This window comes from Dermacentor variabilis, chromosome 3 (assembly GCF_050947875.1).
Source record: "Dermacentor variabilis isolate Ectoservices chromosome 3, ASM5094787v1, whole genome shotgun sequence".
Classification (NCBI taxonomy): domain Eukaryota; kingdom Metazoa; phylum Arthropoda; class Arachnida; order Ixodida; family Ixodidae; genus Dermacentor; species Dermacentor variabilis.
In genome coordinates this window covers 126,155,167-126,169,575 of record NC_134570.1, presented here as the reverse complement: position 1 = coordinate 126,169,575, position 14,409 = coordinate 126,155,167, and the positions used below count along the sequence as shown (strand labels likewise).

General features: G+C 45.7%; 1 long non-coding RNA gene across 1 annotated transcript in view; it reads right to left on the bottom strand.

Moving 5' to 3' along the window:
• The window catches only part of LOC142574162 (uncharacterized), a 38,466-nt gene that overhangs the window by 13,694 nt on the left and 10,363 nt on the right, over window positions 1–14,409 (bottom strand). The window contains exons 2-3 of the long non-coding RNA XR_012826443.1: window positions 6,845–6,957; window positions 6,308–6,358 (exon numbers count right to left, since the gene is read on the bottom strand). This is a non-coding gene — a long non-coding RNA (uncharacterized LOC142574162). The remainder of the gene's footprint in view (window positions 1–6,307; window positions 6,359–6,844; window positions 6,958–14,409) is intronic.

Below are 14,409 nucleotides of genomic sequence, written 5' to 3'. Positions count from 1 at the left end.
AAGATCATCATATGCATCACTGGAAGTATGCTGTTGCATCGCGTGCTCTCCTGACGGTACATAGGTGGGTCACTAATTTCAGTGCTGTTGGACGACTGTACGACATTTCTTTGTACGTAGTGGTGTAAGTGCATATCTTGTTCTTTCTACTGAAGGGCTGAACTAAATTAACACTGCTGTGTAAGTGCATATCTTGTTCTTTCTACTGAAGGGCTGAACTAAATTAACACTGCTGTGTAAGTGCATATCTTGTTCTTTCTACTGAAGGGCTGAACTAAATTAACACTAAGGCCGTGGGGCTTGCAGCATTCGGCTCACGAGTGGAGAGTTGTTTCATTTAGATGGAACGGCCATGTAGACGTTCAGTCAAAGCGCAAGTAACGGCGCCTCGTCAGGCACTTCTACTGTGCTTCAGTGACAGCTCCGGGGTAGCATGTTTTACAACACGAAAAGTCCATCCGGCGTATTCGGTGTAAGCAGCCGTCGTCTGCCAGCTGCTTGCGCTTGCGCAAGCAAAAATCTGCTGACAAATCCAAGAGTCCACGGACAGTCCGCGACTGCCGGCCCGTGGAAAAGCAACGCGATTCTGGTAGCTCTCAAACTGGAGGGCGGAGCTTCCCAAGCTGTTCGAGAAAATATAATGGGGTACAGCAGTCCCATGCAGTCCGGCACTGTCAGGGACTGATAATTACAGAGGCCCAGAGCTGGATCAAATATCAGTTTGTTCTGCGATTACGCATTCGAGTGTTTACAGGACGGTGTCTGCTGTCGCTTGGATACCCCCACCTTGGACTGGTGTATATATCTGCAGTGATGGCTCCGGAAAAAACTCAGTGTGTAGCGGGACAAGAGTGCCGACTTTGATCAATTTTATCTCGTTTCCATGGAATCCATGGATCCAATTCGTATCCATGGAATAGACATACAAATTACACTAAGGCAGCTTTGGTAGTAGGTGACAACGCAGGCAAGCTAATCACCTGCGCAACTACACGTAGCGCAGGATAGTGGAAGTGCAGGAGGTCGCGGTTGCGCTGACGGCGGCTGAGGGCTATCGAAAAGACAAATCAATGGTCATTTTAACGGATTCAAAAGAGACATGCGGGAACTACACAAAAGGTGGAATCTGCAGGGCTGCCTTAGCTATCCTCCGCAAGGCAGAACACCTCAGACACAGCACAACCGACAAACTAATCTGGATTCCGGCACACACGGGGATAGAAGGAAATGAAAAGGCAGACAGCTTGGCTCGCGAGATCACATACCGAGTCGAGCGGCCACACGCCCTGGGACAGCACTTCAACGTGGAGATTGGCTATTCAGAGTTACTGAACTACCACAGAGGCAAGAGAACTAAATACTCCCCGCCAGACAAAGCCTTAACACGGCAAGAAGTAGCTAGCTGGTGGAGGCTGCAAACGGGAACCTTCTCTAACTTACATATACTAATCAAAATGTATCCTGTACAATTTAGGAACACGTGCCCGTGGTGCGGGGCAACCCCTACGCTTTACCATATAACCTGGGAGTGTAAACGTAACTACACATTCGACCAGCACAAAACCCCGAGTGCGGAGCAGTGGGAGAGCCGGCTCACCAGCTGCGAACTCGCCGCCCAAAGGGCAATGGTAAAGCACGCAAGCGAAGCAGCACGGCTCAGTGGAGCCCTGGACTAGGGGCGCAACCCTACTAAGAAGGTCAAGCGTCTGCAGCGATGAAGACAAAGACCGAACGCTAAACCCATAATGGACCAAATAAAGTTTTCTTTCTCTCTATCTCAACCGTTATGTGACTTGCTCGCAGTATTGCGGTAATATTTTCACAATCACTTGCAAGTGTGTGCCGAGCAAACGGACAAATTAACTGAAGCATTCGCGTTAATCGTTTGCGGGTGTTGAATGAATGCGGTCAGCTACTACGAGCTGCCCGTCGAGGTGGCGTAGTGGCTAAGGCGTGAGCTACTAAGCCAGGCTCACGGAATTGAATCCCGGCTGCTCCGTAAGCATTTTGATGTCATCATCATCATCATCATCATCATCAGCCTGGTTACGCCCACTGCAGGGCAAAGGCCTCTCCCATACTTCTCCAACAACCCCGGTCATGTACTAATTGTGGCCATGCCGTCCCTGCAAACTTCTTAATCTCATCCGCCCACCTAACTTTCTGCCGCCCCCTGCTACGCTTCCATTCCCTTGGGATCCAGTCCGTAACCCTTAATGACCATCGGTTATCTTCCCTCCTCATTACATGTCCGGCCCATGCCCATTTCTTTTTATTGATTTCAACTAAGATGCCATTAACTCGCGTTTGTTCCCTCAGCCAATCTGCTCTTTTCTTATCCCTTAACGTTACACCTATCATTCTTCTTTCCATAGCTCGTTGTGTCGTCCTCAATTTGAGTAGAACCCTTTTAGTAAGCCTCCAGGTTTCTGCCCCGTAGGTGAGTACTGGTTAGACACAGCTATTATATACTTTTCTCTTGAGGGATAGTGGCAACCTGCTGTTCATGATTTGGGAATGCCTGCCAAACGCACCCCAGCCCATTCTTATTCTTCTCATTATTTCAGTCTCATGATGCGGATGCGCAGTCACTACCTGTTCTAAGTAGATGTATTCCCTAGCCACTTCCAGTGCCTTACTACCTATCGTAATCTGCTGTTGTCTGCCGAGACTGTTAAACATTACTTTAGTTTTCTGCAGATTAATTTTTAGAACCACCCTTCGGCTTTGCCTCTCCAGGTCAGTGAGCATGCATTGCAGTTGGTCCCCTGAGTTACTAAGCAAGGCAATATCATCAGCGAATCGCAAGTTACTAAGGTATTCTCCATTAACTTTTATCCCCAATTCTTCCCAATCCAGGTCTCTGAATACCTCCTGTAAACACGCTGTGAATAGCATTGGAGATATCGTATCTCCCTGCCTGACGCCTTTCTTTATTGGGATTTTGTTGCTTGCTTTATGGAGGACTACGGTGGCTGTGGAGCCGCTATAGATATCTTCCAGTATTTTTACATATGGCTCATCTACACCCTGATTCCGTAATGCGTCCATGACTGCTGAGGTTTCGACTGAATCAAACGCTTTCTCGTAATCAATGAAAGCTATATATAAGGGTTGGTTATATTCTGCACATTTCTCTATCACTTGATTGATAGTGTGAATATGGTCTATTGTTGAGTAGCATTTACGGAATCCTGCCTGTTCCTTTGGTTGACAGAAGTCTAAGGTGTTCCTGATTCTATTTGCAATTACCTTAGTAAATACTTTGTAGGCAACGGACAGTAAGCTGATCGGTCTAGTAGCTGATCGGTCTAGTAGCTGATCGGAACATTTTGATGTGGGTGAATTCTAAGAACTCCCGCGTACCGTGCATTTTGGTGCACGTTAGAAAACGCCAGATGGTCAAAATTGAACCGTAGTCCCTCACTACGACGTGCCTCATAAACAAATCATGGTGCCTCATAAACAAATCTTATACAAACCCCAGACTTCTCTCTTCTTCTAGGAGCGGCCACGTGGGCTATGACGGACAGCGTAGTTAGATCCTGCACGCCATGATGTCACGAACCTTTGGTTAATTACTTCGCCGCAAGCACTCAGTGTACGCTTTTTGGTGCATTTCACCTGCACCGGAATACGGCTGGTTTGTCCTCCAAATGAAACTCTGCACTTGGTACGAAGCCCCATTGCGGCCCTGTTTTATCAGATGCGGCACAGCAAAAAAAAAAGCGATGAACACAGATACAGCTGTGTCTTCGGCAGCATAACGTGTATTTACTCGTGTTACGCAGCGAAGATTTCTGTAATAAATGTGGCAGTGTCGTTAACCAACGCATTTTTCTGCAGTTATCTTTCATGGCAGCTTTCGCAGTTTTCCGTCTCTCGTCGACTGACGCCCAAAGACATCGTCGACGGACACCTTAGAGGGTACCACGTGCTAAGAGAGCAAATATTGGTCCTATGCAAGGCATTATAACCGCACATCCAACTACCTACCGCGTGGTCAAATGCCATACCGATTGACATGTAGGTACTGTGGACTTTATCTTGAGGCTCTGTGAACTGTTTACGACGCAGCTTTCATTTTTTTCCCTATAGAGCACTAAGAAAAAGACGTTTAGTCGCTTTTTAAGTTGTCCACTGCCATTGCTTTGACTGTACGACGAACGGGTGTCGGCGCTCTAGTAAACCACTGGAAAAGGCTGCTCTCGAAGTGAGGCATGGAGTAATCGGCATTGAAAACATAGCCACAATCACAGTCGCATAATGCGCAATCAGGTATCCGTGCTTCTTTCTTTCGTTGTCGTTGATTCTGAGCTTCCTTTTCGTCTCACTGTCGCATGACGCCGTCAGGTAAGAATGCTGCCACTTCGGCTACGCTCTTGTGTTAGCATATGAATTTTCTTTTGGCTAGGAAATTGCGTACGAAGGGTGCAGCTTAGCGCATTTCACCCGTGTTTTTTTGCAATAAACTAAGTGTTGAACATCATATCTAATACCTATCCGGTAGAGGGACTCCAAGGCTTAGTATAACGGGAATTATTGACGATTAGAGGCTGCACTTGATGGCTATATAACAAGCTCATTGTCTCAAGAAGTTGGCGCACATTAGAATACAATCAAGAGCTTATTACTGGCAGTCGTTCAAAAGCAGGTCAATGGAAAATATGCGGGGAAGGAACGAAAGACTAGCAGGTGTTTGACAATGAATAAAGTAAGGAAATTATTAGAAAGAGAACTCGTACGTAAAAAATAAAAAGAACAAATCCTACTGCTGACCTTGCGTGACGTCTTAAGCAATGCACAGAGCATACAAAAGCAGCATGCATAGCCAAATATGTATATTTCTCTGGTTTATTATGTATATCATAAATAATACCAAACGAAATGCAGTTATCACCGCAGGCCTACAAATGAAGGAAGAAGTGGAATACTAAGAACGCTTCACAATGGCTTAGATATTATTTGACAGTGGGGCCCAAGCACATTGTTTCAAGAGCCCTTAAAATCGTTCTTTGTTTCACGGAAACCAAAATGTTAGGCAACAAAAATATCCGGCAATCTGCAACGGTACGCGCTGTAGGAAACATGCATGAAGGCGCACAACTGGGGCACTATAACGTATAACTATTCCAATTAGTTTTTTTTTTCATCTCGTGACGTGAAATTTATGCACTCGCCGACGCCTGAATCGGGGGGTGGCACGCAGCGTTCTTTGAACAAGCCAATGAAACGCTCTCCTCGTTTACATATCACATTTGCTTTCTTTAAAAGTCAATAGCATCGCCTACCATGAGAGGTACTTTTATCTGATTGGCTGACTAGAGGCGAAGAGCGCGCAGATGTGGAGAGGCTTCGGTGAGACCAGGACAGCGCAGTGACAGTAGTTAACCAGATTAGGAGGTTACTGCAGCCTCCACGATTGACCCGCTACTTCTTTCTTAGCTTTCGGTGGCCAGTAGAAAATCACCGCCGCGTGCAGTGGAAGGGTAGGAATACCACTACAATGGTTCCTCGGCAAAGAATAGTTGGCGAACCGTTGTCGTTTACGTGCCAAGCGCCGCTACGTTATGCAGCCGCGAGAAAATATTTCTTATACGAAAATAAATACTCTTTCCCTGGCAGCTCCGAGTAGCGAGTGCCAGAGAAATAATGAGGCAGCCATCTGCTATTCATTTACTAGCGACGCAGTCTACGGCTATTCCGAAATAAAAAAAAAATTGTTTGGCATAATAATACATATTCTATGCGCGCACCTCACGTTGACGAGGTGAGTTTTCGCAGTTTTGTGGTGCCGCACGATAGACACGCAAAGTGGGAGAATCGCGAAATCCTTTTCACTGTTAGCGGAAAGTTGCTGTCGAAAACGTGTAGAATTGAAATTAGTTTTTTCTTTTTTAGTTTATTCGGCCTAATCATTCATCATCAGCTGTAGACGTCATATCGGATGAGTTTTTGCGGTTTTCCTGACGTTGCTGACAGACTAGCGAAGCGGCCAGGGTCAGAAAAATTTTTGACCAATTGCGAAGAGGTGATTGCAGGAATTGAATAGAAACGCTTCAAGTCGTCTTACGTTATAGCACCGTTGCTTGCCTTCGCACCCGGAGCACATGATGTGGCCTCGAACTCTCGGTGGATTTGGCCCCATCGACTACACATGCGTAAACAAACCAAGGCCAGAACTGCGACTGCGACAGGCTTTCTGCGGCTCGAGTTTCCGTATAGTTACTTCAAGTTCAAGCGGGGAGCTTTCCTACGTTCACCATTACTGGACTTCTCGAGCCAAATGACGATAGTTGGAACTTACCCACTGTCACTTCCACTTCATAGTAGTTAGGGTCAGTTAGGCCATCTTCAGCTTGTAGTTTGAAGTACCATACACGAACGAAGAAAGATAACTTAAATAACTGCTCTATGTAAATTCATATTTCAAACGAAAAATGCAATTAAGCACGCAAATTAATACAATCAGAAATGTTCTGCACTTGACATCATTCTGTCTAACACTTCACCATGAACATTTACACATTTGCTTTACGATTCAGAAAAATCAGGGTGTGATGTGAGAAAAAAATACAGACGAGAGTTTTCAGCTGAATGGTTCGCATACCCAGAGCACGAAGTTATGTTCAACATGGCATTGTTCAGGCACTCCAACAAGTTTCCGACTCCTGAGAGTCACATGCTATATTTTCTGTAAGGATGTATCTTTCCTATCTTCTATCGGAGCACAACAACAAACCTTTTTTTTTGTTAATTCATATATAGAATGTGGTATGAACAATAATCTAAGCAGTTTTATTATCAAGTGCAATGGACATTTATCTGAGTGACGGGTACTCACTCGTCATATATGGACAAATAACGTCTGGACAGCATTCCGGAACCGGTTTGTGTGTCAGCCCAGCACTGACAGGTACGCAATGAGTCCACTTCATCTCGTCCTCGTCTAGGCAGCTTTAGTGAATCGAAAGCAATAGACGTCATCAGAATACGCGCAGCTTTTCCTCCACACAATATCCGTACATTACATGCACTACAAATATGCTTGTACATCAGTCGCATTTATACATAAAAGCTGCATAGATGCAAGTATTCAGAGATTAAAAATAAAGATTTCACGCCCTCGAAATTAATGTAAACCCTGTAAATATCGTTGCTTTGAAACTCACAGCGTAGTACTCGTATACCTCTGATGCCTTTCTTGGAAAATGCACCGGCGCGTCAAATTGAGTGCGGTTTCTCGTCCTATGGGTTTCTTTGGAAAGGTGCTTTCATCATCATCATCATCATCATCATCATCATCATCATCATCATCATCATCATCAGCCTGGTTACGCCCACTGTAGGGCAAAGACCTCTGCCATACCTCTCCAACTACCCCGGTCATGTATTAATTGTGGCCATGTCGTCCCAGCAAACTTCTGAATCTCATCCGACCACCTAACTTTCTGCCACCCCCTGCTACGCTTCCCTTCCCTTAGAATCCTGTCCGTAATCCTTAATGACCATCAGTTATCTTCCCTTCTGATTACATGTCCTGCCCATGCCCCCCATTTCTTTTTCTTGATTTCAAATAAGATGTCATTAACTCGCGTTTGTTTCCTCACCCAATCTGCTCTTTTCTTGTCGGTTAGCGTTACATCCATCATTCTTCTTTCCATAGCTCGTTGCGTTGTCCTCAAATTAAGTAGAACCCTTTTCGTAAGCCTCCATGTTTCTGCCCCGTAGGTCAGTACTGGTAAGGCACCGATATTATACACTTTTCTCTTTAGGGATAATGGCAACCTGCTGTTCATGATCTCAGAATGCGGCCAAACGCACCGCAGCCAATTCTTATTCTTCTGATTATTTCCATCTCATGATCTTGATCGGCGGTCACTACCTGCCCTAGGTAGATCTATTCTCTTACCACTTCCAGTGCCTTGCTACCTATTGTAAATTGCTGTTCTCTTCCGAAAGTGTTAAACATTATTTTAGATTTCTGCAGATTAATTTTTAGACCCACTTTTCTGCTTTTCCTCTCCAGGTCAGTGAGCACGCATTGCATTTGGTCCCCTGAGTTACTAAGCAAGGCAATATCATCAGCGAATCGGAAGTTATTCAGGTATTCTTCATTAACTCTTATCCTCAATTCTTCCCTATCCAGGTCTCTGAATACCTCCTGTAAACACGCTGGGAATAGCTTTGATGAGATCTCATCTCCAAATAAAGGCGCTTTAGAGGTAATAAAAATCGGGGTACGGGGGTCACATCCTATTTCTCAGTCGCGAGTTGGCGCAAATAGTTGCAGCCGCATTATAATCCGACCTTGTCGAAAGCTTCACGTGGTGAGAAGATAATATTAGAGTGAGCCAATGAAGGTACTGCACGTTTTTCGAGAAGTGGCTGCAGAGGGCCAGGCTTCTGATTCTTTGTTGAATGGTATAAGCGCCCAGTGAAAGAGGAACGAATTGCCCATGCGGAATCCGTTGAGTTTTCAAACATACGGTGCCTGCGTTGCTTCCAACTTATACCGAAGGCTGATTGAGGCGTACGTCAACGGGTTGTGGTACCACGTGAATATTTTTCAAGGAATTTTCGTGAGGTTTAGAGGACTGTTTTTAAACATACCCTACACCAAGTGTATCATGCAGCATATAAAGAACATGTTAATTATTTCGTAAGCATTCGAGGAATTCGCCAGTACTTCGTGGGTCCTGCTAGCGTTTGTTGTCTATAGTGCTCTTTTGAAAAACGAAGCTATGTACATCATACATATGTTTACTCCCCAGATCTTCCGAATTCATTTTTTTGTAAATATGAAAAAAAGCGACCGAGTTTCATGCCTACTATCATTCCGGGAAAATGAGCGATCCTATCTAATACCTTAAATATACTTCATTTATCACCTTCATTGATCAAAGTAATTGTAGTTGAAATATGCAGAGTGGAAAGTTGCACAGTAAAACACTCAGCCGAATATATGTTACTTGCACTAAACAGACCAACAATTGCAAAAAAAAAAGGTTTCACTTTCGCCAGAAAGGTTAAGCACGAACGCGATAGCAAATTAGTAGATAGCTATATGAAGTTAGGATAACAGCTTCATCAGCCTCGTAACCATTCGCTTACTTACTAAATTAGCAATAATGGTTCAACGCGCCCACACGTAAAATATCAACACATCTCGCTCGAAGAGCTCGTGCACTCGCTGACAAAACTCTGGCGTGAAGAGCTGCAGCAGATGCAATCGAATCGATCTTCGTGCTGCTTCGCGCTTCAACCCGAACTTAGCGTACAGTACACATCACATGGGATGCTATGAGCCCCCGTCGACTCTACTCATCGCATATTGCTTTCAAGATAAGGCCACGCGGGGCTGCAATATGTGCAGCAGCCGCTGGAGTTGAACGCCTCCCGCCCTCCTCGATGTTTATCGGGCTACGGAAGACGACTCGCTCCCTCCCCCCTTTTCTCCCTTGCAAGCGAGATATTGAGACGCCACTGTCACCCTCGCACGCTTTAGCTCGAAAAGACAGCACAAGGCGCATGGCAATTGCGGTATTTCCTTTGGACTTTATAAGAAACATCACGGCGACGGTAGAAGTGTGCCTGGAGTGTCCGTATACTTGCTATCGCAATAAAATCAGCGCTTCCTCAACGAGTGGCACATATTCATTGGTATATACAGAGTGAGAGAAGTTGGCGTCATAAAGGTTCGTTGAACATTGAAACATACCCCGTGACATATACCCATTCGCGCATTAGCAGTCACTTAACGACGCGGACTTGATTCTTGATTGCCCTGTTTGGAACATGGGCCCATATTTTTGGTTAAATACGTGGGCGGAAATAAATCTGGTCTAATGATGCAAAGAAAGCTATCATCATTGGACGCTGTTTTTACTACACCCCCACCATAGCCGGGAAGGCGAGAAGCTAATCTTCTGGATCGTCGATTGCTAGACTAGTTGGCCCAGAATTTATCCAATTATTATTATCCAATAATAATCATCATCAGCCTGGCTACGTCGACTGCAGGACAAATGTTTCTCCCATACTTCTCCAACTACCCCGGTCATGTACTAATTGTGGCCACGTTGTCCCTGCAAACTTCTTAATCTCATCCGCCCACCTAACTCTCCGCCACCCCCTGCTACGCTTCCCTTCCCTTGGAATCCAGTCCGTAACCCTTAATGACCATCGGTTATCTTCCCTCCTCATTACACGTCCTGCCCATGCCCATTTCTTTTTCTTGACTTCAACTGAGATGTCATTAACTGGCGTTCGTTCCCTCACCCAATCTGCTCTTTTCTTATCCCTTAACTTTACAACTATCATTCTGCTATCCATAGCTCGTTGCGTTGTCCTCAATTTAAGTAGAACCCTTTTCATAAGCTTCCAGGTTTCTGCCCCGTACGTGAGTACTGGTAAGAAACAGCTGTTATACACTTTTCTCTTGAGGGATAAGGGCAACCTGCTGTTCATGATCTGAAAATGCCTTGCAAACGCGCCCCAGCCCATTCTTATACTTCTGATTATTTCAGTCTCATGATCCGGATCCGCAGTCACTACCTGTCCTAAGTAGATGTATTCCCTTACCACTTCCAGTGCCTCGCTACCTATCGTACACTGCTGTTCTCTTCCGAGACTGTAAAACATTACTTTAGTTTTTTGCAGATTAAGTTATAGACCCACCCTTTTGCTTTGCCACTCCAGGTCAGTGAGCATGCATTGCAATTGGTCCCCTGAGTTACTAAGCAAGGCAATATCATCAGCGAATCGCCAGTTAGTATTCTCCATCAACTTATTATCCCCAATTCCTCCCAATCCAGCTCTCTGAATACCTCATGCAAACACGCTGTGAATAGCATTGCAGAGATCGTATCTCCCTGCCTGACGTCTTTCATTAATGGGATTTTGTTGCTTTCTTTATGGAAGACTATGGTGGCTGTGGAGCCGCTATAGATATCTTTCAATATTTTTACATACGGCTCTTCAACACCCTGCTTCCGTAATGCGTCCATGACTGCTGAGGTTTCGACTGAATCAAACGCTTTCTCGTAATCAATGAAAGATATATATAAAGGTTGGTTATATTTCGCACATTTCTCTATCACCTGATTGATAGTGTGAATATGGTCTATTGTATAGGAGCCTTTACGGAATCCTGCCTGGTCCTTTGGTTGACGGAATTCTAAGGTGTTCCTGATTTTACTTGCAATTACCTTAGTAAATACATTGTAGGCAACGGAGAGCAAGCTGATCGGTCGATAATTCTTCATGTCTTTGGCGTCCCCTTTCTTATGAGTTAGGATTATGTTAGCGTTTTTCCAAGATTGTGGTACGCTCAAATTCAGGAGGCATTGCTTGTATAGGGTGGACAGTTCTTCTAGAACAATCTGCCTACCATCCTTCAACAAATCTAATGTTACCTGATCCTCCCCAGCTGCCTTCCCCCTTTGCATAGCTCCCAAGGCGTTGTTTACTTCTCCCGGCGTTACTTGTGGAATTTCAAGTTCCTCTAGACTATTCTCTCTTCCATTATCGTCGTGAGTGCCATTGGTACTGTATAAATCTCTATAGAACTCCTCGGCCACTTGAACTATCTCATCCATATTAGTAATGATATTGCCGCCTTTGTCTCTTAACGCATACATCTGAGTCTTGCCAATTCCTAGTTTCTTCTTCACTGCTTTTCGGCTTCCTCCGTTCCTGAGAGCATGTTCAATTTTATCCATATTATACTTCCTTATGTCAGCTGTCTTACGCTTGTTGATTAACTCCGGTAAGTTCTGCCAGTTATATTCTAGCTGTAGGGTTAGAGGCTTTCATACCTTGGCGTTTGTTGATCAGATCTTTAGCCTCCTGCGATACCTTACTGGCTTCCTGTCTAACGGAGTTACCACCGACTTCTATTGCGCATTCCTTAATGATGCCCATAAGATTGTCATTCATATCTTCAACACTGAGGTCCTGTTCCTGAGTTAAGGCCGAATACCTGTTCTGTAACTTGATCCGGAATTCCTGTATTTTTCCTCTTACCGCTAACTCATTGATCGGCTTCTTATGTACCAGTTTCTTACGTTCCCTCCTCAAGTCTAGGCTAATTCGAGCTCCTACCATCCTATGGTCACTGCAGCGCCCCTTGCCGGGCACGTCCACATCTTGTATGATGCCAGGGTCAGCGCAGAGTATAAAGTCTATTTCATTTCTAGTCTGGCCATTCGGGGTCCTCCACTTCCACTTTCGGCGATCCCGCTTGCGAATGAGAAGTATTCATTATCCGCATAATATTCTGTTCTGCAAACTCTTCTAATAACTCTCCCCTAGTATTCCTAAAGCCTATGCCATATTCCCGCACTGGCTTCTCTCCAGCCTGCTTCTTGCCTGCCAGGGCATTGAAGTCGCCCATAAGTATAGTGTATTTGTTTTGACTTTACCCATCGCCGATTCCACGTTTTCATAGGAGCTTTCGACTTCCTGGTCAGGTGCAGCGGTGGCGTAGACGGAGAAGATCCTCCTCGCGTGCAAGGATAGAAGTGTACGAGAAAAAGGAAAGGCCCTTACTTTTAAGTGAGGTATATTTAAGAGTCATTTACCCGTGACTTTGGCTGCGCACGCACTGGGAGCTCGTATGCGCCCGCTCCTGCGTTCAGCGTCGGCGTGCCTCGGCGTCGCAGCTCGTAACTCAGCGAACGAGCACAGTCAAAAAAGAAAACGAACGCGGAGCGCAGCCGGAGGCGAAACTATAGAAGGCGAGGAGGAAAGTGGAGAAGGAGAAAAGGCCTGCACATGGGCCGAGATTAAAGCGGCCACAGCATCCGCAGCCACTTGGGCGATCTCATCTGCACTTTCCAGGGGTGGACAGGGTGGCGTGAAGTGTGGAGGGTTACGCTCGTTTGCGGCATGAACTGCTGACGTCTGTCCGCGGCACTAGCATTTGTGACACGGATGACTGCTCCTGCAAAGGGCAATGACAACTAGCTACGGCTAAGGCGCCGATGTTACGCATCCTTGGGTGTTGTCACTTATGACACTGGTCGTGCAATTTCCCCGCGACGCAGGGCTGCTCTCGCCGCTGGTGTACCAAAAGTGGGATAAGGAAAACGTGTACCACACAAGACGGGCTGTTGGGCGACGATGGCCATGAAGTAGCGCTAGAATAGCGCGGTTCATCTTATCTGGAAACGAAGCGCTGCAGAAGCGGAGGTCTGTCTTCCGCAGCTGCTGTGAATTGCACCTACGTGTCACACACGCGCTGCCTCTGGCAACCTCCCGGTCAATCTAGCAGTCGCGCGGGACTTCGCTGCGCATGCAATGTGCCGCAGTAGACAGATTGTCCGCGCTAACTGCGCTACACAGCGTTCACTTCCTGATATAAACGTTTTACTCATTCTTCCTGTTTACTCATAATACAAAATGTTGAAAGCATATTTAGCGCCAGCAAACAAGGACGGAAGGGAGATGACACCACAATGCGTCTTCCTTCCGTCCTTGCTTGCTGGCGCTAAATATGCTTTCAGTTTACCAACACGCCAACAAATGGCAATACAAAATATTGACACCCGTAACGAAACCGCGTATAAAACTGCGCTCAAATTTTGCATTAGGGAGTATCGCTGGCGTCGGTGAATCTTTAAATGAAAGCACAAGCACCACCACAAAAAAAATACCGTGCCTGCACCTCCTTTCCTTGGGGGGGGCGGGAGAAGCCTATGGTATAAGATTATGGAGAAGGGTCCGCTAACTTTTTATATCGTAGCTAGCTGGCACCAGGAGCGGAAAACAGCACAGAAGTAAGGAAGATTAGAGGGGACACTGAACCATCAGGCTCTCTTAAAGAACAGTAACTCCTTGTCCTTAAAATTCACAGACGGTCGTCCGATTCGAAACTTGAATGGGCACTAATCTGGCCAGCCCCTAGTATCTTCCTTTCCAGTTTGCCCTCTGTTCGGATAGTCATCTAGGCATCCTAAAAATGCCCCAGCAGCCAATATCTCTGCAGAATTCAGGCAGGTGTGCGCAGTTGGTCAAACCCATAAAAGATGAATAATTTAATGTGTCATTGTGACGGCGGCCTGCCGGCGTGGTATATCCTTTCCCAAAACTAAATGTAATCTTGTACACCACGTTCATTGCTCAAAGGGCAAAATGCTTTGAATGTCGTTCTTCGCAAGCCGATTCCTTTTTTTTTTGCCCATTTGCAAGGGCACACAACGGGGGCTGTAGTAGGCTGCAAATACGAAGTCTACTTCCTTTTTTGCCGATTCCTCTTTAGGTTGTGTGAAACAGCGTGTACTTAAAGCATGACGACGTATTTCTCCCTCTGCTGATCAACGCGCTTAGCATGGTCTCGAGCGTTATCACAGGCAACGCTCGAACAGCAACCAGCACACTTAAAGGGAATCCCTCACTCATCAGACG